The following is a 25,409-nucleotide window of genomic DNA, read 5'->3' on the forward strand; positions in this document are numbered from 1 at the left end:
GGTTTGGAAGGGAGTTTAGGTAACAGAACCTGGTGGGAGCCACACAAGGTACCCTATCCTGGATTCCCTTGGGTGTATAGTTTTAAAAGATTTACAGGTTTGATAGATTTGTCTAGGTGCCGGCTAAGCTAGAGTCCAAAATCCACAGGTAGGCACATTGTAAAAAAGGGTCAGATTTCACTGAAAATACGTAGAAGTTGTTACAGGTGAAAATGTAGGCACAAATGTGTGTTTTTTCTACTAAATTTCAATATTTTTTTATTCTAGCTGTCCTTCTATAGGAAAACCTTGAAGGATCTACACAAATGACCTCTTGCTGAATTTCGAATGTTGTCTATTTTTCCAAAATGTATAGCTTTCAGTGATCATTATTGGTTTCATACTAATTTCTCCCAATATCTGAAAGGAGGTTGAAAGCACAAAAAAATAGGCTATGTCCCACTAAAATTCCAAAACTGTATGAAAATTTGAGTTTTCTGACAAAAGTCTGCCTTTTTCCGAAAGCTGGGAAGATGGTGATTTTAGCACTGTAAACCCTTCATTGATACTGTTTGTAGGAATAAAACCAAACGCTTTCTTCTGCAGCACTTTTCCCCCCCAAAACACAAAATTTTGCTGTATTTTGGCTAATTTCTCGTCCCCACCAGGGGAATCTATCCACATACCTTGGGTATTTTTTGAATCCCCAGGATGATGGAAGAAAATGGTGCAAATTAGGTGTGGATACCTTATGTGGACGTTATAGGGGGCCTAAGAATAAACTACCCCAAACAGCCAAAAAAAGGCTTTGCACGCAGGAGAGGGGAGACATAACTGTGCCCCACAAGGATTTGTTTTGATGCTGCTGTTTTTGTTTGGTTTATTTTTTCTTTCTTCCTTCACTTTTGGTACTAGTTGTATTTTTAATGACAATGTTTTTACATACAACACCTATAATACTGCATGAAAGGGAGGGCGGGCAGGATTGTATATAATTGATAGAAAATATGGACTCACCGCGGTAACAAAGATCGAACTGGTTGAAATGCATTGGTAGAGCTGTGCATATTGAAATAAAACTTTGATGATACAGTCCCTAGAGTGCAGCGTCTTTGCATTTAACTTGGTGGGAGTATATTTAAATAGAGTATATATTTTCAGATGCTAAGAGTATAATATACCATTTATTACCCTTATTGTAACTCCATCCTATTAGCTTCTGAAATTATGCTGTGGCATTTTTTCATGTGTATTAACAAACGGTATGTAAAAAAGACCTGTATGCAAGGGGTCACATTTGTTAATTTATTACATTACCACCATTAATTCTACGTGCCATTCCGTCCAGCTTGAACAAAGCTCTTTCTGTGTTTTGACCTCATAATAAGCAAAGCTAAATATTACTTTTGCAAAGTCTATGTTACAAATGTTTTTTTAATGATTGCAATTATTCTCTTTATTCCAAGGATGTAATGTTTGTCATGCATTGCCTATGTATCACAGTTCATTGAGGAAAATAACAGGATGTGGTGTTTTTCATTAAAAATGTAAAACCTCTGATGTAATCCTCAAAACAGAATGGTTGTTGAACACCTGCTTGAAACTTACAAAAGTGGGCACTATAAAATGCTAATGCAGACAAATTGATAATCTGATGAGCATTATTACCACTAATTGCAAAAGCAGTTGAAGTATGATCATTTTAAGCTGCAATACATGCCCTTAACTGTAACCACACCATTCAAATGCACTCTTCTCAGTAAATAGAACATTTGTTTTGAAAATTTTCAGTGTCCATGGGTGACTTAGTATAACATCTAAAAAAGATATTCTTGTAATACACATTAGCATAATACCCACAACAAAGTTGACATGCAATTTACAGGCATATAGGCATGCAATTTACTGACATGTCTCCTATGTGAATGTAATGTAGACTATACATTATCCATATGTAAAGGGCAAGTAAGTAGGTGCACAAATTAGAGTGTTCCTAGGGGCGCACAAGAGGTATGACTTGTCACATGCAAATTTGGATTACACCTATCAATCAGTACATATTGTGAAATCTAGTTGCCTCAAGACCGAGATGGTAATCTTGAGGAAGAACGTCTCGCCATGGGACTACACTTGGTACCCCACAGACCTTGGACCCACCCCCACGTATTGCTCGCAAGCGTGAAACCTCAGAATTACCATAGACAAATACTAAGCATGACTGCCCAAGTCAACACATTTTTTTTTTCTTCTCTTTTTTTTTCTTTTTTTTGGGGTTTTTTTTTCTTGTTTTTTTTTTCTTCTTTTTTTTATTTATTTCTTAGGCCTAATCATCGGACCCGGGAAAAAAAAAAAAAAAACCCGGGTTGACTAACTGTCCCTTCTCCAATTGATCAAGAGGTCCCAAAATCTCAAAGATCGAGGGCTACATGTTCTTGATAGATCCTGCTTAGATGTTGCAAATAGTGAGGACAACCATTCTGCATGTGTTGGGGAGTTTATGTTGACCCAGTTTCTGCAGATTTCTCTTCTTGCCAATAAAATGGCATAAAATAGAAATTCTCTCTCTGGTCCTTTAATATTGCCATTTATTCCAAAAATAACTAAAAGCCACGAACATGGGATAGGTAGACCAAGAATGAATTCAAGTGTTGTTCTGACTTCGTTCCAAAAGGTAGCGATGTTCGGACACTCATAAAACATGTGGAGATCTGAGGCAGCTGGAAGAGAACATTTGCAACAGCACTTCCCGGGTTGAAATTTCGACAGGCGTTTAGGTGAATAATATGCTCTGTGCAGTGTGAAAAAGTGGTTGCGCCTCAACCATGCTGGCTTAATAATTTTATAGAGGAGGGCGAAAGATTCTTCCCATAAACTCTCCATGTGTGGTTCTCCCTCCACACCCCAGAGTTTTTCCGAAAGATCAGGATCTCTCTCACCATCCTCTATGATATGCCAATAAAAAAGTGCAACTTCCTTTTTCCCGGGGGATCTTTCAACTAGGATATTTTCTAGTGCACTCTCCTCTCCCATCATTGCTTTCTTCTTGGTTTGAGTCCGGAGCCAGCTGCTTAATTGCAAGTATACTAACCAAGAGAGTGGTGATGTTACTTTAGAGTTAAAAATATCCCAGTCCAAGATTGATCTATCCACCAGGAGATCGCCCCACTGTGTGATACCTGCGTCTAACAAGACTCTTTTAACTGTATTGGTTTCTTGTGATGTTAATCCCGATAGGTCCCAAATCGGGGCGTATTTAGATAGGTATCCTATGCCGGTTTTAAGCTTTATTTGGGACCATTCTTTTAAAATACTAAGTAGTGACTTCAATCTTATTTTTTTAAAGAACTTTTGATGACCGAACTTAAAGAGAAATCCGTTCACTGGAAGGCTCGAACCCATTAGCATTGCCTTATACATAAGCCCATTTGCATTTTCCCGGGGGATCTTAAGTAACATCCGGGAATGGGTCAGATGAAATGCCCAGGCATAGTATTCCAAATCTGGCAAAGCAAGCCCCCCTTTTTCTCTTCTCCGTCTCAATTTTTTCCAGGCTAATCTGCTGGATTTATACCCCCAAACAAATGAATTAATATTTTGCTGGCATTTTGCAAGCTGTTTGGTATCGAAAATTAACGGGATGGAGTTGAAAATAAAAGTAAATTTCGGGAGGATACTCATTTTTATCAAACTAGTTCTCCCGTAGATAGTGAGCGGGAGAAAGGACCAAGCTTTCATCAGAGTTTTAGATTCTCGGGAAATACGGGCTAAGTTGTTTTGAGCCAGATTTTCTAAATCTTTGGTAATAGTAATTCCCAGGTACCTCAATGGCGTTTTTACCGGGAGCTGAAGATTATGTATATTCCACACCATGATTTCGGTTTTTCCTGCGTTGATTTCATATCCCGTAAATTTGCCAAAGTCCTCCGCTTTCTTTATAATAATCGGGAATGCCGACACAGGATCCGTTGTGTATATGATTATATCATCGGCATAAAGACCAATCTTCTTTTCCCAGCCGGAAAAAATAAAATGTGGAATATTAGTATCCTCCCTTATAGATTGTGCAAACGGTTCTACATATAAATTAAAAAGAAGGGGGGATAAGGGGCAGCCCTGTCTTGTTCCTCGGCTAATTTTAAAAGGAGATGTTCGCGTGCCATTTATTAATAGGGATGCTCTAGCGTTGTTATATAATAAACCTACGGTCCGACAAATTTTGGGGCCCAGATGGTATTTTTCCATTATTAAATTTAAGTATTCCCAATTTACCCTATCAAACGCTTTTGTTGCATCCAAGGTCATGATGGCTAGGGGTAAGCCGAAGGTTGAAGCAATATCCACAGCCCCCACCAAGTCATAGGTAAGGTCAGTCAATTGCCGGTCTCTAATAAACCCCTTTTGATCAGAGTGAATAATCGACCCAATCTCGCCTCCCAATCTCGCAGCCAAAATTGAAGTAAAGATTTTATAGTCGTTGTTGAGAAGCGAGATTGGGCGATATGATCCGCACTCAGCTGGGTCCTTGCCTGTTTTTAATATTAAAGCTATATTGGCTTCGCCCCAGGAGCTAGGTGGTGTCTCCCCTTTAATCATTATATTATTAAAAAGATTTGTGAGGAATGGGGTAAGAGTAGAATTAAGTACCCTATATAATTCTCCGGGGAGACCATCTGGTCCCGCGGCTTTACCCTGTGCTAGTTGTTTAATAGTCTCGGAAACTTCCAACTCTGTTATAGCTTTATCTATTTTTTCAGTTTGGTGACTTTCCAGCTCTCGAAGGGTTATATTGTTCAGCCATTCATTCCTTTCATTTAGATTTACATTAAGTTGTTCGGTGTAAATATTCTGGAAGAACTCATTAAAGGCTTCCCCAATAGCTATATCTGTTGACCTAGTAATGGCTTCCCCAGTTACCCTTATTTCCTTAATGAAGTTTCTGGTTTGATCAGCTTTAATTTTCCAAGCCAGCAGTTTTCCAGCAGATTCACCATATTCAAAATGGGCAAGTTTACTTGCCTGCCATCTTTTATTTATCCTGTCTTGTAATAGTGAGTCTAGCTTGGCCTTTAATTCTTTTTTCTCCTCTTGGTTGTCAGAGGGGAGCTGGTCTAATGATTCTAGCTGGGTCAATTCTAGCTCTATATGTCGAATTGCCTCTTCATATTTCTTTCTCCTAAAGGAGGCCCTATTTGTGATACACCCCCTGATGAAGGCCTTCCAAGTTTCCCAAACAATGACTGGAGAAGTAGAGCCTATGTTTTGTTCTAAAAAGGAGACAGTTTCCTGCATCAGATAGACTTTCTCTTCATCCTCCAATAGAATTGTTCGATCAAATGACCAGGATGAATGAATAGGTTTCTGCTCCAGTTTTATCGAGAAAAAAATCGCAGAGTGGTCTGACAGGTGTAGGGGCAAATATGTTATAGATTTAACCTGATCCTTAATTGAATAACTAAATAAAGCATAATCTATGCGTGATTTATGGCCATATTTATAGTTGTGATATGAGACACCCATAGCACCCATAGCATTCCCAGCTCTTTGTCTCCATAGGTCGATTAGGCCAAGATTTGACATACTTCTAAGCAGTGTGTCTAGTTTTGGATCTAAAACAAGGTTGAAGTCTCCGACCCATATGATAGGGTCAGAGCAAGAAATCAGCTGATTTTGCAAAATATTTAGATACGAAGAGTCATCCTGGTTAGGTCCATAATAACTTGTGATGGCGACAGCCTTTGAGTTTAATTGAGCATTGACTAACAACCATCTACTGCTGGCATCGGTTTTCCAACTCATTATCTGGGCCTTCGCTGATTTTTTGAAGATAATGCCATTGCCACGAATGCTGGCATTGTGGTCCGTGGTTATAAATTTATCGACCCATTTATGTTTTTTAAGTATGTCCGTAATCTCCTGTCTATTCAGATGTGTTTCCTGGATCGCAATGATCTGCGCGGGTGAGTCTCGTAAGTATTGTAAAATTCTATTCCTTCTAGCCCTGACGTGCAGACCATTTACATTCCAGGATAGGAATTTAATGTCTGACATTAGTTTTAAGACTCTTTAACCCTATTTCTGACCCCTCATCTCTATTAAATTTTTTGGGAGGCGCCTTATCCTTAGCTATATCTCTTTCTATTTTAGCTAAGTAGTCTCTTGGAGACACAATTGGATCCATATTATTCGTTATTATAGAATTCGGTTTATGAGGACTTTTATGTTTTGCCTTTCCCTCTCCCTCCCCCCCCCTAGAAACCCCCCCCCACTTTACTCTGGCATGATGGATTGCCAGCTTGTCGTTCCTGACAGGTTCCCGTTTCCTACCCCAGTATCTATATAATCAATCATTTTTCCGGTCGCTATGCTTTAAGATATAAGCAATAGTGATCCATAAAGGAAAAATTATAAGTCCCTTATCTAATAGGTAATCAATTTCTGTGAGTAATACTCTGCTATTTAAGGCTAGGTTTGGTTTGGGGAGTGGTGTGGGAATATGAAAATATAGGCTTCCTTTTTTTTATTTTTTTTTATGATGCATCACCCAATAGTGTATAATTACAGAATTTTGTGTCCTTACCCAAATGTAGTAATATTTTTTGTCTATTTTTTTTTCCTCTTTCCCTCCTTATCATACCACTTCCTTTTTTTTTTTTCCCTTTTTTTTTGTTTTTTTCTTATATTTTTCTTTTTGTTGTTTTTATTTCCCCACATTATCCCCCCTTTTTTTCCCCCCTCTTTCTCCCTCCTTTATCTCTTTTTCTTTTCCCCTCTAGTTTTTTCCTTTTAACTTATTTACAAAAAATATCCAAAATTTCAACCACTGCCCGGAGGATTTGCATGTGCATGTGCATGTACATTGATGGTGGCGAGTAGTTCATCAGCTTCCGAGGGGGACCTGACATTGTACATTTTATTATTGTACATTATCCTTAAAAAGGCGGGAAATCTCAACTGGACAGTGGCTCCCAAACTCCTAAACTTCTCCATTCTTTGACCTAATTCCCACTGCCTATCCAATGTTGTTCTAGAGAGGTCAGATCTCACTTCAAAGGAAAAATCAGAGGTTTTCAGAGTCTTGGCTTTCAGGGCTGCGGTCAAGATTTTTTCTTTCAGGGAGTATGTTAAGAAGTTCACTAAGATCTTCCTTGGTTTATCTCTGCCCTGTTTAAGACGGAACGGATCCCGATGTACCCTTTGGATATCTGTTTCTATCTCAGCCAAAGTTTCATCCAGGTTTAGGGAATCTTTTAGTAAGGTTACAAATTTTTTTTTAAATCTCCTCCTTCTTTTCCCTCCGGTATTTTCAATAGTCTCAAATTGTTCCTTCTAGAAAAGTTTTCGAGAGACTCGACCCTCTCTTTAACTGAATCGCCTTCCCGTCGTAGTATCTGAATCTTCACCTCAGAAGACTCCAATTTCGCCTTGAGCTCATCAACACAATTTTCTAGTCCACCAGTTCTAAGTGAGAGACGGTCTACCTTAGATTCTAAACTTTCGCACATTGTACGGATCTCTGATTGAGTATTTCTGGACTCCTCAAAGCATCTCTTTGATTCTTCAAACCCGCTTCTGATCTCTTCTCTCATGCTAAGAAGTATGGTTTGAATAGTATCATCGCTGTCATTTTCTTTACAACCCCCTGTGTCTTGATCTAAGTCATTTATCTTACTTTCAGGCCCTACGGCAGAGGTTGCTGGTCTAGTGGGGTGGTTACCTTAGCGGATCGCTCAGCTGGTTCCTCCATCCCTATACCGCTGAGTGAATGTCTTGACCCTTCTATTACTCCCCCCCCCCTTTCCACCAAATTACCAAGATTGCCAAGGACAGATAAAGAAGATGTAGAAGTGGTTAAAGCACCAATTTCTTCCACTGATACGGATGCAGTTTGGATACAAGAATATTTTTGGGGCTCCTGATTTAAGTTTAGTACCTGGGGGAGGACTTTAAAGTATGATTTCAGGGAGGGTGTAACTCTAGAGGTTAAACTAGCTTTTGTTTTAGAGCCTTCCTTACTCGAGCTAGCCTTATGGGGTAGGTCCTTCGGAGCGGTGTACCGTAGCTGCCGTTCCTTACCCCTTTTGGATACCCTTAAGACTGGGGTTTGTAATATTTTAGCTACAGCCTCATCATCAAGTTCCGGCTCAGATTCTATGAAAGACTGCTTTCCTGGGCTTCTTTCTGCCGCTTGTTTTTGACCCGTGTCGTTTGGGCCTGTAGGAATGGCTAATTCTTTAACCTTATTGCTGCCTTTTCCTTTTCCCTTGGCCTTCCGCTTCCCCAGGGTTCTAGCAATGGTTGGATATAGGGTCTCACTCGGTGTCTGACAAGAGGTTTGTGGCTGTGCGTTAAACCTAAAGACTCTAGGTAGAGGGTCTAGCTTTTGTGAAGAGTGGCAGTCTTGTATGTCAATAAGGTCCTGGTTTTCATCAGCCTGCGCCCCCTCTCTTGAAGGACACGACACACTCCCACTCTGTTGGCCCTCCTTAGCCCGGCAAGTAGTAGTTGCCACTCTTCTCACAGAGACGCTATATACTGCGGCTTTTCTGCTTCTTCGGAGCTCCACAGCTGCGTCCCCCCAGCGGTAAGGTGCGGAAAGGAGAATCTGCCCCCAACACATTTGCAACGCTATCCACCTTATACACCAACAGCAATGTTGCCTCTAAAGATCTCTGATTATTCTATATGTTACCAAGCTTTTTTTTCAGACTTTTTTCGTGAGAGGATTAAAGTCAGTGTGTCTCTCCCACCCAAGAATATAGCGTCTAATTATCAGAGTGTCACATTTGTTGTGCTTTTATTGTTGATTTTTTCAGCTTAAAAATGCGGGTGGTCTACAAAGGTTTGGGGGCACTGTTTTTTGAAATATTTCCCTTCAGGTAGCTCGGTGCACTACAGACGGTCTGCTCACACCCCTCTCCTCCTACTCCTCTCCGGAGGCAGAACCTGAGCCTGAGCCCACTCAGCCCAGCTAGCTAGCTTGCCGTCTCACCTTCCGTACATTCCGTACATGCAGCCACCGCCACCGCCCGAGATCTCCTCAGCTCAACACATTTGCCTGCAACACAATATGGATGCTGGAGAAAATCTTCAAGTGGCTACCAGACAAAACCAGGAAAACAATCACCCGAGCACTCATCACCAGTAGACTTGACTATGCAAATATTTTTCATGCAGCGATTATTAACCAAAACACAAGAAGACTGCAGACCATTCAAAACGCAGCCGCCAGGCTAGTCCTAAACCTCCCATGCTGAGCTCACATCACATGACACCTTGGGGAACTCCACTGGCTTCTGATTCACAAGTGTGTACACTTAAAACTCCTCACCCACACCTACAAAGCTCTACACAACACTGGCCCTGCATGCCTGAACAGCCACATTCACTAAACTTCCAGACACCTCAGCTCTGCTGGTCTCTCAATAGCACACACCCCACACATACACAAAAGGGGAGAAGGAGTCTACTTCTTCTTGTACCTGGCACCTACAGCTTGGAACAACATCTCACAAAACATCAGAGCCTCCTCCTCTCTTCTTGACTTTCGCAGGAGCCCCCAGGGCTGGCCTCATACACCTGTTGCAGAGTACCTGGATACCCTCATGGATGATTAGCATGTTCAAAAACACTGATAACATAAAATACCATACAAAGATTTAGGAATGTATGTGCCACACTTACTTTTGAACTGAATCCTTGCAAGAGGAAATACCCAAATAACAGGGTAACTCTTGCAATGCACCGAGAATTAAAAGAGTGCAATACTCAACACACATCCAGTAACCACATGCATTCCTCCACTTCAAGAAGATCCAGAAGACTCTTCTCTTGAAGTTGCACATTATCGAGAAGTAGCAACTATGACTGATTACCTCAAATGGAAATTAAATAAAAGGATCTTACCATTTGTAAACTAGTTTTACTTACTATTCTAGTTAGTGTAAATAACTCCTTAGTTTTATACCTAGGTTCACACTGTGTACATTTCTTTGCATACCTTTAGTCGTATGTATGTATTAAACTTAAAAAGGCCCATAATGTATTGAGTTCTTGTATTATGTAGCACCACATAATCGTGATAAGTCCACAAGGCACCCTGATTCACATCAGGTGCCTGGCACACTTTCGTATTTCATGGTTAGTTGGATGTATGTTGTAGTTTGGTCAATGCCCAGGTGTTGGTTGAAGTATGTGAGGTTTGGAGATGTGCTACAAACATGGTTTGATGAAGTGGGTAGTGTCCTCCGCAGCCTGGGTATCCACCAATGACACGTCCTTATTCATCTGCGTGTCATTGCGAACTCCACATTTTAAACCAAGCTTTCATTGAAATCTGCTCTGACATCTATGTCACAGCTCTACAGAGTCTGTTAGAAGCCAAAGGGAATCTGTCCTAAAACTCGCAAGACACTACATCTCCCCCTCTGTTGCTATATATGCACAAGCCTGCTGTTTTTATTATTCATCCTGTTCTGGTTACTCGGAGCTGTCATCTTCAGTGTCAATGATTTACAAAGTCTGTGAAGAGGTAACAGCAGTCACTAAGTTTTCAAGTTCAGTCTTTCCTTCACCCTCTTGATCAGAAGACTAATGAATCAAATGCTGAAAGTGAGAAGAGTCTTTGGTAACAGACTTTCCAGGACACTGGGCAGTCACCATCTGTCCCTTGGCGGACACTACGTAGAACGGTTCAGCATCATATGGAGCATCAGATTTCCTTCTTCGCATCTGTTGGACAATCACTAAATCTCCTCTCATAAACTTGATGTCCTTTGCATGTCACCTCTTGTCTGCATAGGCGTTTCATGTTCTGCCTGTTAACCAAATCCTTTGTACAAGTTGTCTCATTTCCTTCCCTTTTGTCGGTCTATTGAGATAACTTGGTTGCCATCACTCTCCCGAACACCAAAGTCGCTGGACTTTCGCCTGTGGCTGAGTGAGGTGTTGAACAGTAGACTCGTATTGTAGAATTCAATATAGTTTTTAAACTGAGCCTCTCAAGAGTTGCACGCTGTACTTTAATGTACTCATAAAACGCAGATTGAGTCCCTTGGCCTGCGGTCATAAAGGTGTACTCTTCTGATGCTTTATTTTCAGGTTCTCCAAGAAATCCTTGAATTCACAACTGTTAAAAGGTAGGCCATTATCAGACTTAACAATGCTGGAATACCCCATGTCGCAAAGATGCCATTTAGTTTCTTAATGACTCGCTAATGAGGTTATGGATGAGAAATCTTCTGTTAATGGAAAACGTGAGTACTTCTCCACAATTACCATCAGATGATGTCCATTATTAAGTGGACTCAAGCATCCCATGCATGCTTAGGAAGTTCTGACATGTCAAGAGTATGTTGACTAATATTCGTAGAAAGGCAGTTGCATAGTTGACAGGCCTTTTTAACCCTTCTCATCTAAATGTGGAATCCTAACTCGATCTCGGAGAGTTCTTTTGGTTGCAAGAATACTTCAATGTCCTTCATGAGCTACTTCAACTATTTTCTGTTGCGGACTCTTCGGAATCAGGATTCTCAACCATCAAGGTATAACTCCTTCCTGAGTTCATCTTTACCGTTCTTGATATTCACAATCACTGATGGTCAGTTATGTCAGTTCCATGACTGTGTAATTATATCTTTCAACTTCAGCATGTTACTATCATGGCAGTGATAATTTGGGCTAACGATATAGCAGCAGGCGTATTTGATTTACCAATTAAATTAATTTAGGTCTTAGCCATCTTGGATTGAGTATCCTGACCTTGTATAGGCACTCTGGAAAAGTAGTCAGCAAGGTTTTGATCCTACATTGGACAATGCACAATGGTATAATTGTACTCCTGTAATCGTAGCTCCCGCCATTCAATGCGAAGAAGCATCTTGGATTAAGGATTGCCACAGATAGTCAGTAAATCCTGATGATCAGTTACAAAAGTAAAATGCTTTCCATACAGGAATACATGGAAATATTCACAACCCCATACCACAGCAAAACTTTCTTTATCAGGTTGAGTGGGCACGTTCTTTCTAGGACAAACTTCTACTGGCTTATGACACAATATGTCTTTGAACCTTTAGGTATCTGCTGTGCTGTGCAAGGATAGTGCCTAACCTGACTAGGCTAGCATCAACAACAACCTCTGTAAAAAGCTTTGGAATGAAGTAGCCATTTCAGTAGAAGTTTAAATAGCTTGTTTGATTTTCTTGATAATTCTCTCTCGTTCTCTCATTCTTGTGACCACTTAAATGAAACATTTTAACTCTGGTAAGGGAGCACAGTAACTGGCCATGCCAAGAAACAAATGTATCATAGAAACATCTTGTTGGGGATCAGCATTTGACAGTGCGTGTACCTTACTTTGCAGGATCAGGTTTCATACCCCATCTGAAAAGATATGGCCAAAATTTTTTAACTTTCTCTTGTGAAACTCACACTTGTCTGCATTCAAAGTCAAATCTACATCAGACTGTAAACAACATAATTTTGTGAGAGCTTTATCATGCTCCTTCTATGTAGCTCCAAAAATCAATATGTCAACCTTCTAACTTAATGCATTCACAACAGGCTGTATGACACGTCGCATGACATCTTGGAAAAGGTCTGCAGCCAATGACACACCAAAACTGAGTCTCTTGTATCAAAACAGAACAACATGTATAGAAAAGGTTGTAATGTACTTCCAATCTTCTTTGAGTTCCAACTGATGATAACCTTTGAGAAGAAATGAAAACTCTTCCCCGCGCACTCAAAACCCATAATAAATATCAATTATCATATAGTCAGTTCATGAAGTACAATGCAGATCTAAATAGTATCCCAGGATACTGAGGGCGTTTGACCACGCACACGTGTTACATTGTATTGTACTTACCCATTACAGATTTGGAGTTACCGGGTGCTCACGGAGAAGAATACAGAGTTAGGCACTTAGAATAGGAGAGATTTGCCGAGATTCTACACAAGTGATATTGACATTATTCTAACCCTATTACAGCCCTGAAGAAGTCAAAGATGCATTATGTTGCATGACGAAACACGTGTTGGCTGCGTTTCTTTTGCATAAATTGAAGAACTGTTCATTTGTGATTTTGGATGTGGACTACTCTCTGTGCCAAGAGAAGAATACTTGATTCAAAGGAAACTGAATAAATTCATGGACATTGAAGCATGAACTATTTGGATCTGCATACTACTTCATGAACTGACTATATGATAATTGCTATTTGTTAGAGGTTTTGAGTGCTCGGGGAAGAGTTTTCATTTGTTTTGTTACCCTGACATAAGAGGGTAATAGGTAAAATTGTAGAGGTAACCAATCTTTCTTCCCCTTAGAGATCCGTTGAATACGTGTTTAATCCAGCTACCTTTACCCAGATTTAGTGCTGAGCGTCCAGCAAAATACCTGGTTACCTAGTGTTCTATTTTAATTGATGATAACCTTTAGTGCAATAAAGACTAGAGAAGACCTTTGCACCCTTTAATTGCATTATCATGTCAGCAGTGTGTGGATCTTTGTCGTTTCCATTCAATTGCCTTGTTTGCTTGACGCTTGTCAACGCATATGCGTACAGCTCCTTCATTGTCCTTTTTGGGCACTACCACTAAGGGAGAAAGCCATGGTGTCTGACCAGTTGAACTCTCAATAATATCATGCTTAAGTAACAATTCTATTTCTTTTTCAGTAGCTTTTTGCAAAAAAAAAGCAATTAGTATATGTCTCTGAGCAACAGGACCGACATCTTCATTGATATTCAACTTTACTTTCATAGTCTTCAGCTTTCCTAAACCATGGCACATCAAAGGAAATTGACTTACTATTATGTGGTAGGCATTCCTGTTGTAATTCACAGAAATCAGTCCCATATCAGCAGCCGTACTGAAACTGAGCAGATAGGCACTTGATGCAGTACCTTGAAGCACATGGATGAATGCTTGTACCTTCGTTTTCTTGTGTTTCATTGTAGCTACAAATGAATCTTGACTTTTTATAGGTGTTGATGCTGCCCATGTACACATTGGCTTTTAATGGCATAAGTTGTGGCAATGGAGATCATTAATTATAATAAATAAATGACACCTGTTCAGTCAATCCAGCCAGCCAGCCAGCTCCCCTTATGGTCTTGGGAGCCGTGGATTCTTCGAAGGGGATTGCGCAGCGGAGAGGCTCGGCCTCCGACCTCCGTTAGGAGCACATAGGGCAGTACTGCCACCAGGGTGTTGTGCGTTACATTGCTGCTGCCATAGCAGCCTTCTCCCTAGCCTCTGCCCTGGCCTGATTCCACACACTCACCCACTGTCCTGAGGGGCTGGACCAATAATCTACATGGTCCGCACGAGGAGATGCTCTGTTCCTCCACTGCCTGGGACCTACTGTCAGCACTCCTGGCCACAGCGTGAATGACTGCATGGGACTGCCTGAGGGTGGGACGCACAAAAGAGATATGTGGAGGTCCCTGCTTGTACTGATTGCCCTCCCCGTGTTAATTCAGGCCTCAAGTCTGGGAATACTTTGGCAATGCCTTTGATCATAGGAGCTCTGGAATTGACCTTGATCTAGTCGCCTGCCATCGCTGGGGACCAGAGGTGAGAGACTCTTTGTGAAGTGCTTTGGATGCCGTAGCCACATCAGCGAGGGGGCCCTGGATCCTGCAGTGGTAAGCCACTATCAGTTTATTCTTCTGCTCCGCTTACACACATCAGCGCCAAGACGCCTCGGCATTTGACCGCATAATAATCATTTTATAACATAACATAACTGTGAGGTGAAGCCGGTGGGTAACTGTCAGAAAGGACTCCGTCCGGCAGGCTGGCATGTGTCAGGGACTCTGGCAACGACTGGTGCCAATGAAGACAAAGTAGGCAGAATACTGGGTACAGAGCTGCCCAAGATCACACAGCGAGTCCAAGGAGAAAGAGAATCCAAAGAGGAAGTTCTGTACAAGAGAATAAGAGAGGTAAGGCTCAGAAAGGACAGGCCCTCAGAGGTGATTTAGCATTCAGAAAAACTATACACAGGACAGATATGCAAGACATACATATAAAACAACATTATCAATAAAGGGAATGTGGGGTAAAGCACTCAGGAGTTCCACACGGTAAGACTGAAGCTCAGTAAGTTCCTCAACCACAATTGCTGTTACAGATACTGACTGCAAATACCCACATATAGGATATGCATGCAAAGGCAGGGTCAGTGGAGCTGATACCTATGGTGATGGTATAAATGTAACTCATAGACAATGCTCACAGTGAACAAGAAACACCACCTAGGTTGTCTGCTGTGCCCATGGATCCTGGCGATCAAACAGGAACATGCAAGGCAGTAACAGCAAGGGGGTAGAACTTAACACAAGCACAATAGACAAGGAGCTAGCAAGGAGGAATGCTTAATATGAAAGGAAGGAAATCACAGGACACACTTGGCAGAAAGCAAGTAACAAACATTCAAGGTAATCAGAAGCAAACAGCAGGAATAGAAAGGCAGCAAACTAGGTACTGGAACCAAGGAAATGGGAAGAAAGGCAGGGATGGATAAGGATATACAGAAGGGGAGGCTACAAGCGAATACTAGAATACTGCAGGTTCAGGAATCAAGAAAACAAAGTAGCATTGAAAGCAGTGCTGGTTCAGGAACAAGGATAGATATAGTTCAGAAATAAATAACTAAAGCTCAGGAAACACTGGAAACAAGGATATCAAAGGCTCATGAAACACTGGAAACAAGGGTCGGTCTCACTGGTACACGGCTATAGTGACCAACCCTGCACTGAAGGGAGAAGGGGCTTAAAAGAGCTCACAGTAATCATATGCATAGGTGTTAGCAGGCTAGCAGCAACCAGCCACAGGTGAACTGGATTCCTACACCCATCCTATGCCTGCAGGGGTGGAAATGGAGCAGTGAGGAGGGAATTCTAGGTAATGGAGTTTCCAGAATGAGCAGACTGGCTTCCACAAAACCCGGCATGGTTTGGGAATGGATGTCAATTCCCAAATGGTGTCCAAATGCCTATAAGTCAGGATATGCATGCAGGGGGATATCTGGAAGCGTATTAGAACACTGTAGAGTCCCACAGTTCAGCCCCCTGGTGGTGAACACGAAAACGCAGGGAGCAAGTCGTGACAATAACTACATTGCCCACATTCTCCTGTAGCATAATCAGCTGTCTACAGTTAGCCCTATTGAAGGGCTTCAGGGTCCCGCTACCAGGTGTAGGAGCGCCGGTATAGCCTTTGATTTAGCTGCTTGCCATCGCTGGGGCCTGGAGGGGAGAGACCCTTTCTAAAGTGCTTTGGAAGCCATTGCCAAATCAGCATGGGTGCCCTGGACGCTACTACAAGATGCCCGCCCCCCTCTAAATAGCTGTCGTTTGGATCATCTTCAAGTTATGGGGAAAAGTAAGGCCAACCATCCCCCTCACGGGGTTGAAATAATTAATACCTTGGACTCTTTTCTAACAAGAGCCGCAAACGTCTTGACTATGGAAATAGAATTTACGGAATGCTGCCCTTCTTTGGAGGAGGTAAGCAGCAGCCTGGAGGTTAAGTTTAGCACCCTCACTGATTACTGAAAGTTTGCTAAGGCAAGTTGCTGTACCCAGCACATCTGTTAAGATCTCCCCTGGCCCCTTATGAGTCCAATAGAACTCCCAGTGAAAAGAGAAAACGGTGGACCTAAGAAGAAGAAGAGAGGCCCTATGGTCAATAAGACTGTAACTCCGGAGAACATTCCTAGAGACTTTCCGAGAGACCGTACTCTTTCCAATCATGATTATGTTTTATGCAACAAAATGGAGCGTATGGAACTGTCATTGCTGCAGCCAATACAGTATAGACTAGAGACAATTGAAGAGAGTCTTTCTCTCCTCATCTCTCACTCAGAGTTAGCTACAATTGGAATGGTTAACAGGGCACTCAGGGATATAGTAGTATATAGTAGTATGAAATTCCCTCCTATAGACTCACAGCAGAACCTAAGGTCAGTACGGGCATCAGAGGGTGATAGACAGAGTTCAGGTAGTCCATTACAAACCTCTCAAGTTGACCCCTGTTGGACCTGGCCCTTTTGGCAGGTTCACCCCGAAACGTTTAGCTTTTTCCTAGCCTGTTTCTGGAACCTGGGGTTGGTGATTTTAGGCCTCTGTGCACTTTTTCACTGTGGTACAGTGTAAAGTGCGTGAGCTCTCTGTGTATGTGTGGTGAGTGACCTGCCCTCCCATAGGAATGAATGGGGAATATGTATGCCCATGGTAGTTCCTGATGTGTGGGGAGTGCAGGGTCGAGTTTGGTATGTACGAACTTGTGAGATTGATTGCTGCGTAATGATGTATGCGGCATGAATGTGTCTAGTGCGGAAGTGCCACTTCTAGACATGTGGGTGCATATGTAGTGAGTCTGCTGGCACGTGATTGGCTGGAGCCTGGCTCCAGGAGTGCCTGGGCCTGCTTGCGGATTGACTGTCTGGTTTGAGGGTGGCAGGGGCTGGGGAGCCCCAGGAGGTTGTCTGAGTCAGCCCGTGGATGAAAGGCTGCATCTGCTGCCAGGGAAGTGGGAGGAGATAGCACCTCAGAGTGAATGAGGCTGTGCCTGCCTGCCACAATGCTGGCTCCACCTCCCGCTGGGCGGCTGTCGCCTCTGCCCCTCACACTGAAAGGAATTCCCTGTAACCCTGTGGTTCTCACACTGCCTGCACCCTGCTAGACAAAGGATGTATAGTATAAAAAGGGGCTGTGTCCCCTTACAAAATGTTCTTGTTTCTGACTTGAATCTGCCAGGGGCGTGCTGCTGCTTGGGCCCAGGGGAATCCCTGGGCCCTGCCCAGCCCCTGTGTTAAAACTTAGATTGCGACGTAAACATTATCGGCGCCATCTTGTCCCCCTTTTTAGCTCAAATGTGCACGTAAATAGCAGCCATTTTGAACACCATGGCCTCTCTGCCCACTGCCGATAGCCCGCGCGTTTCTCTCTCTCTCTCTCTCTGACCCCGCCAGCATCCCCCGCGTGCTGACAGCCTACGTTCTCACATGCTTGGGCCATAAACCACCCCTTCAGCGCGGCCCTGCCTCGGAGCCACATTCCGTACCCGACTAACACCTCCCTCCGTCCCTTTAATGATCACGCATCCTTTGATGAACCCCCTTCCTCTGTGCCCGATTGTCCCGCCCGATCCCAGGCCATCACCTAGCCCCGCGGATACAGTTTATTACCCCTTACAGTAGGAAGCTGTCCTTCTCCAAAGAATCTATGAATGATAAAGGCCCCCAACCCATGAGATCCGATCAGCCGAGCACATTCCGGGAGCCGGCGGGATGTCCAGCTGCGCGATAGTCATCACCTACTGAGATCAGGGTGGGACTTTTACTGTAAATATGTGTGGGAACGGGTTTGGAGCGGAGATTCAGAGGATGCCTTTCCGTACATCAAAGTATTAACAAGAATGTGTTTTATGTAATAAAGCAATAAACCTGTGTATAAGAGGCCAGGCCTCAAGGATGCGTTTAGAGCACCTCGAGAAGATACCCTGTTGTCTGATTTGACGTGTTCTGCTCCGTCTGAATAAACTCCTGTTTCCTGCCTTCTGTCTCCAGCGCCTGCCTCTTTGTTTGGTAATCTCGAATGGTATGAGAGGCGGCTAACGCCGGGCAAATACTGAAGGGTTCTTGCTCGAATTCGGCCCTACCTTTCGACAATTGGCGTCCCAAACGTGGGGCCCATCAGCGACGCGTGGATCCAGTGGGAGAGGTCCCAACGACAGAGTGAACGACTGCAACGATCGGGAAGAGCTCCTGCCCGATAGACCCTCGTCTGGCAGCCGATCATCCGAACTTCACCGGTTCCGAGCAGACCTCTCTCGAGTGATCTACGGTCCTGACTGGGAACCATCAGGAGTGCCACAGCAATTACGGAGAACGGAGGACGATCAGGCACTGGAAGCGGAAGACGAGAAACTGTCCATGCGGTCCGGGTAAGGTCGTGTAACACGACGAATTGCGAATTGATTGTTTGATTGTTTGAAAATACTAGTATTACTCATTTGATTGTTTCTGAGAGATTCTCTATCTGCAAACAAGCACAGAGTCGCAATGTTTAGTCTTTGCAGATAGTGAAGGATAGGTAACGCAGGCTTTTGCCCCCGTTGTAATCCGTCGTGCCTATTTTTATCCCTCATTTGATTGATTGTTTATCCGAACATTGATCGTTCGGAATTGGTTCTCTTTGGGTTATTCTCTATTCACAAATAAGCACAGGGTCGCAATACTCTGTTTAGTCTTTGCGGATAGTGAAGGATAGGTAGTGCAGACTTTTGTCCCCTTTGTAACCCGTCATGCCTGTCTTCGCCCCGTTTGTTGGTAGTTGGTTCAGCCCGGACCGCTTATTAGAGGTGAACCATCCGGCTCCACTGGAGGGCACCCCTAATAAGGACATGTTTACTAAATATGGACTAGTCACCGTGGCTTATAGTAAGCTGTGGCATAAATACACAAGAAAGGATCGGGGAAGTCAGTGGCCACTGATAGGGTCCTTCGATAACGACAAAATAAACGCGCTGGAAACAGCCCTTTATAACAATAAGACAACACCCACTATGCTCGATAGCTTCGGCATGTGGCGCAAAGAAACAGAACAGCGAAAGAAAAGAAATGAGGTCAGGTTAGAAAAGGAATTACGCAAGGCAGCTGACCTGGCCGCTAACAAATTAAAGGAAGAAATAAAAGAAAGAGAAGAAACCAAGCTAAAACAAGATTCCAAATCATCAGGCCAGTGTCCCGTCAGGACACCCTCTACACTTTACCCCGAGCTACCTTCGAAACAGCGAACGAACGACGATTTACTACTAGGTCCCCCGATCATCTACATGCCCCCTCCATACGCCCCTTCCCAACCCTTAGCACAGCACCCGCAACCCCCAACGACAGGCGAGAGTAGTGCCGGAGCCTCGGTCCTCATGGCCTCTGCGCCGACCGAATCCCTTGCACTCAGCGCAGCACAAGCAGCAACTTCAGGTGATCCCGAAGCGGGGAGGAAAGACCCCGCGAGATCGAATAGATTAAGCAAGGACGAACGAGCTGGGATCGATAAGATCGTAAAGACACTGGTGGTGCGAAAGGAAAGTGAGGATTATATAACAGATATGTACCATACATATGCCAATAGCCACAGGCGACACTTTGTCGTACGCCTTTGTTACCATACCCTTAATGCCTATGAAGACCGCTACCAAGGAAAAGGCCCTGAAAACCTAACGACTCTGTATAGGAAAATTGATATCGGAGATGGGGACGAGTGTGATGTGACGAACCTCTTCACGCGTACGCTTGAAGTTTTTCGCCACCTCACGGAACTGAAACCAGAAACCAACACCACGACTCCTGCAGTGACTGAAGCCAGAGTAGAAAAAATTGACACTATGATGCCCATAAAGGAGGCCGCCCCCTATTGGGTTCCCCCACTAGGACTGGGAACACACGACGATATTAATCACCAAGATGCGAGAGGGAGGGTAGTTTACCACTGGGTTTACCAACCATGGGATCGGCAAGACATCCTGACTTTCCGAAAGTCCTTGCCTGATCTGCGAAAGAACCCCACAGCCTTCTATACAGAATTAGCCACCGCTCTGGGTTCAACGATTATGACCCTAGCGGATATCGATTTGTTTTTCGGGTAATGTCTGCCAGCTGATGTGTGGAAGCAAATCCGGAAAGTTGACCACCTTGAGCTGTTCGGACATACCTGGGTACAACTCGGTGATGTAGACAAACAGCGAGAGCCGGGACAGAAACCTATGAAAGCCATTCTAGACCTACCAGATAAAATCGTGCAGAAATTAAAAACCTTAGTCCCAGAAAGGAAGGTGGACTGGTCAGTAGTAACGGCCTGTCGCCAGAAACCCCAGGAAGACGTATCAGAATACTTCTCCCGGTTTGAAACGGTGTTCTCCGATTACAGCGGCCAGGACATGACCACTGCAACCGGACATCACTTGTTTGTCCAGAACTATGTGAAAGGCCTGACACCAGAAGTCTCGCAGAAACTACAGACTAGCGAGAGTAGTTGGGCGGCCTCCAAGCCCGCAGCTATCCTTCAGATGGCTCAATACTATGAGCGACAAAAGAACGAGAACGATCAAGCGACTGAGAAAAAGAAAAAGGACTTGAAAGAGAGGGTAATGATTGCTCAGTTGCAAGGGGTGACTATAGGAAGGGAACAGTATAGAGGGAACTACCAGTCGAATGCTCCTAGAAATCCACCCCCTAGAGACCGCACACCCGCACCCGGCGCTCCACGAACAGACCTCGATGAGAATCAGTGTGCGTTTTGCAAAGGATTTGGCCATTGGAAATCTCAATGTCCAGTTCTGCTAGAAGCACTCAGAAATAAAGACACGAGAAACGTAGCGGGCGGGCCGAGAAATAGAGGACAGGGACGAGGGCACCCAAACGACACCAACAATGACAGGCCTGGTAGACCGAACACATTTGACCGTCCCCGACAGAATCAGTGCCAACAGTCTGACTGCGACAATGCCCACGACTTTGCATAGGAATGCCAAGGGCAAGGAAGGGATCCAGTCGAGCTCTATGTTGACCAGCAAGGCCCTTATGTCACCGCTAAGGTCCTAGGTACGAAGTCTCCATTCCTGGTAGATACTGGTGCAACACGTAGTGCGTTGTCTAAACGATTGATTCCCAGGGCACCCTTGTCTGGCTCACATGTGACATCAATAGGTTTTGATGGAACGCCCTCCACTAATCCCTTGTCCACACCGATCTCTTTTAATTTGGACAATAACACCACTGACACAACGTTTTTGCTCTCCTCCAACACCCCCGACGCCATTATGGGACTTGACTTATTGAAACATTTTCGAGCTACTATTAGGTGTTCACAAGACGGAGTTCGAGTCATTCTGTACGACAACCCAACACTGCTCGGATCTTGCCGCACACAACGCATGTTTTCTATCACTGACACTGACTTGTCCTTGCTCGACACCCTACCTCTGTACCTATGGGCAAAGACTGACTCGGACGTAGGACGCATGATGATAGACCCTGTACACATAACTGTTCGACAGGACGCAGTACTCCCCAAACTCCCGCAGTATCGGATATCGCCCGAAGGCGAGAAGGCGTTGGTAAAAATCATCCAGTCCCTGGTAGATGCAGGAGTGGTAGAAGAAGTAGTTAGCAATGTTTGCAACAGCCCTATCCTACCCATTGTGAAGAAGCAGGGTGAGGGAGATGAAAAAGCGTACCGCTTCATCATCGACCTACGAGAAGTCAACAAAGTGGTTGTACCCCAGTACCCTGTAGTCTCAGACATCACCACCATTCTGACCCTGATTCCTTCCACTGCCACCACCTTCACGGTAATCGACCTCAAGAACGCATTCTTCTCCATCCCCATTCACGCGGACAGCCGCTACCTTTTCGGCTTCACTTTAAAATCCCGCTCATACAGATTTTGCAGAGCACCCCAGGGCTACACTGAAAGTCCCAGCATCTACAGCCAGGCCCTCAAGAGACAGCTGAACGCAGTCCAATTGCCGGATGGAGTGGTGTTGATACAGTACGTCGATGATATCCTTTTGGCGGCCGACACCACTCCACTTGCAGTCACAGCCACCATCCAACTCCTGCACTTCCTCGCGGAAAATGGCCACAAGGTCTCCAAGAAGAAGTTGCAATTCTGCCAACCTCAAGTCACTTACCTAGGCCACCTCTTGTCCAAAGACGGGAGAAAGCTCACACCCGATCGAATACAGGCTATTCTAAAGACCCCCATCCCTAAAACCCCGAAGCAAGTCCGCTCTTTGGTGGGCCTCACCTCCTTCTGCCGACAATGGTTGCCAAATTTCAGCCTCATTGTGAAACCACTACTTTCCCTACTGGCTAAAGATGTCCCCATTCCGCTCCCGTGGACCCCTGAATGTCAATCCTCCTTCAAGGAACTGCGAGACGCCCTTTGTTCAGCGCCCGTCCTAGGAACCCCTGATTACACAAAGCCCTTCTCTCTCTACACTCACGAAAGGGAGGGATGTGCTTTGTCTGTCCTGACTCAGTCCATTGGCCCCAAACAACGACCATGTGCCTATTTCTTTGCCACTCTTGACCCTGTAGCAAGAGCTTTGCCTGCCTGCCTTCGAGCAGTAGCCGCTGCTGCTGTCTCTATCCGACAAAGTGAGGGAATCGTACTCTCGAATTCCCTCACGGTACTAGTGCCTCATGCTGTTGACACCCTCCTAAACCAGACAAAGACACAACACCTGACCAGCGCGCGACTGACTGGGTACGAACTGACACTGCTCGCACCTCACATCACGCTGAAACGATGCACCACGCTGAACCCAGCTACCTTGCTGCCTCTGCCTGAAAACGATCCCGATGTGCCCCCAATACATGACTGTGTGACCCTCACGGACGAACAGACTAGGAGTAGAGTTGACCTCCGAGACACTGCCTTCCCAAACCCTGACGGAGAGCTATGGGTAGACGGCTCTTGCATTAAACTCCCCGACGGCACCACCTCAGCTGCCTATGCAGTTACCACAGCCCGAACTGTAGTTGAAACCGCCCGCATCACGCAACGATCCGCCCAGGTGGCAGAACTGATTGCCCTCACAAGAGCATGTATCCTAGCACAGGGGACGAAAGCAAACATTTACACGGACAGCCAGTATGCCTTCGGGGTGGTTCATCATTTTGGGCTCTTATGGAAGGAGAGGGGAATTCTGACATCTCATGGTACACCCATCCTGCACGCTCTGACTGACTGAAGCGGTTCTCCTCCCCAAACAACTTGCCGTAATCAAATGCCAAGCACACAAAAAGGTGACAGACATCATTGGACAGGGAAATGCACTGGCCGACATCACTGCCCGAACCACAGCTGAGAACAGGACGACGACTCGCATGTACGTGACTAGGTCACAAGCAGAAAAATGGACGGACGCTAGGGAAACTATTAGGGACATCCAAATGGCCAGCTCACCACAAGAATTGACTGAATGGGCACGGGTGGGATTAAAGCATGATGAAGGCTGCTGGCGGACAAAATACACGAACAAATGGTTGCTGCCCAACTCGTACCTGATCCCCATACTGACGATGGCCCATTCCCCTGCACACATAGGATCTGCCCCTATGGCCGAACTTGTGTCCCGAGTTTGGCATAACGATAGAATTACAGACTCGGCCAAACGATTAGTCCAACAATGTCTAGTCTGCCTGCAACACAACCCTGGGAAAGGAACTGTCGTACCCCGGGGAGGGTTTGGGGTCCCCAACCATCCATTTGAAGTCCTACAGATGGACTATATCCAGTTAGAGAGATGTCAAGGACTGAAGTATGTACTTGTTGTTGTGTGCGCCTTTAGCAAATGGGTGGAAGCCTACCCAACGCGTGACAACACTGCTATTGCCACTGCCAAAGTACTACTGAAAGAGTTCTTCCCTCGCTACGGCCTTTGCTGTATTTTATGGAGTGACAATGGCCCCCATTTTGTAGCCGAGGTTATCCAGCTCATCCTGAAAGGACTGGGGGTACGACAGAAATTCCACGCAGTTTTCCACCCCCAATCTGCTGGACTGGTCGAGCGGCACAATGCCACGTTGAAACTAAAACTGGCAAAAATAGTGGCTACCACAGGACTAAAATGGCCAGACGCTCTCCCCCTAGCATTGCTGTCAATGCATTCCACCCCCACCAAACACCACTTGACCCCTTACGAGGTCGTTTTCGGTCGGCCCATGAGTATCTGGTCCGCACCCAAACCAACATCTATTCACGACGTCCCGGACGTACTAATGTCTGACTACCTGTTTAACTTAACTAAAACACTGTCTGTTATTCATCATCAGGTGCTGCAGGCCATCCCCGATGCTTCCAGGGGCCCCGGACATGCCATCCGGCCTGGAGATTTCATCCTGATTCGGAACTTCCAGCGGGAGAAGAGTCTGGAACCTCGCTGGATGGGCCCTTGGCAAGTCTTGATCACCACCCGAACAGCTCTTCGAGTGGAGGGGAAGCGAAATTGGCTGCATGCACATCATTGCAAGAAAATCTCTCCGACCCTGACGTCGACCGAAGACGTGACCACCCAAGAAGAGCTCCTGAACAAAGACCGACCATCCCTGAGCTGCTACCCTGAGACAGAGACACTCGAATTGGCGAAATTCCCTGATCCCACTGTGCCATCCAGAGAAGGGTATAACCTGCGACGAAAGGAGGGAGCTTCGGCTAAGTAGACCACTGACTAAGTTATCATTCTCAGAGCGGCGGCCTAACACAACAAAGGCTGCCAGGAGAGAAACCAAACGAAGTCTGTGGTTCTGCCCACTACCGAGCACCTTGAAGTTGATGGAAGCGCCCGATACGAAGATGATGGAAGCAACCGGACATCCGAAGACCCGCTACAGGAACCCGAAAACTGAC

This window comes from Lissotriton helveticus, chromosome 10 (genome assembly GCF_964261635.1).
Source record: "Lissotriton helveticus chromosome 10, aLisHel1.1, whole genome shotgun sequence".
NCBI classification, from domain to species: Eukaryota; Metazoa; Chordata; class Amphibia; order Caudata; family Salamandridae; genus Lissotriton; species Lissotriton helveticus.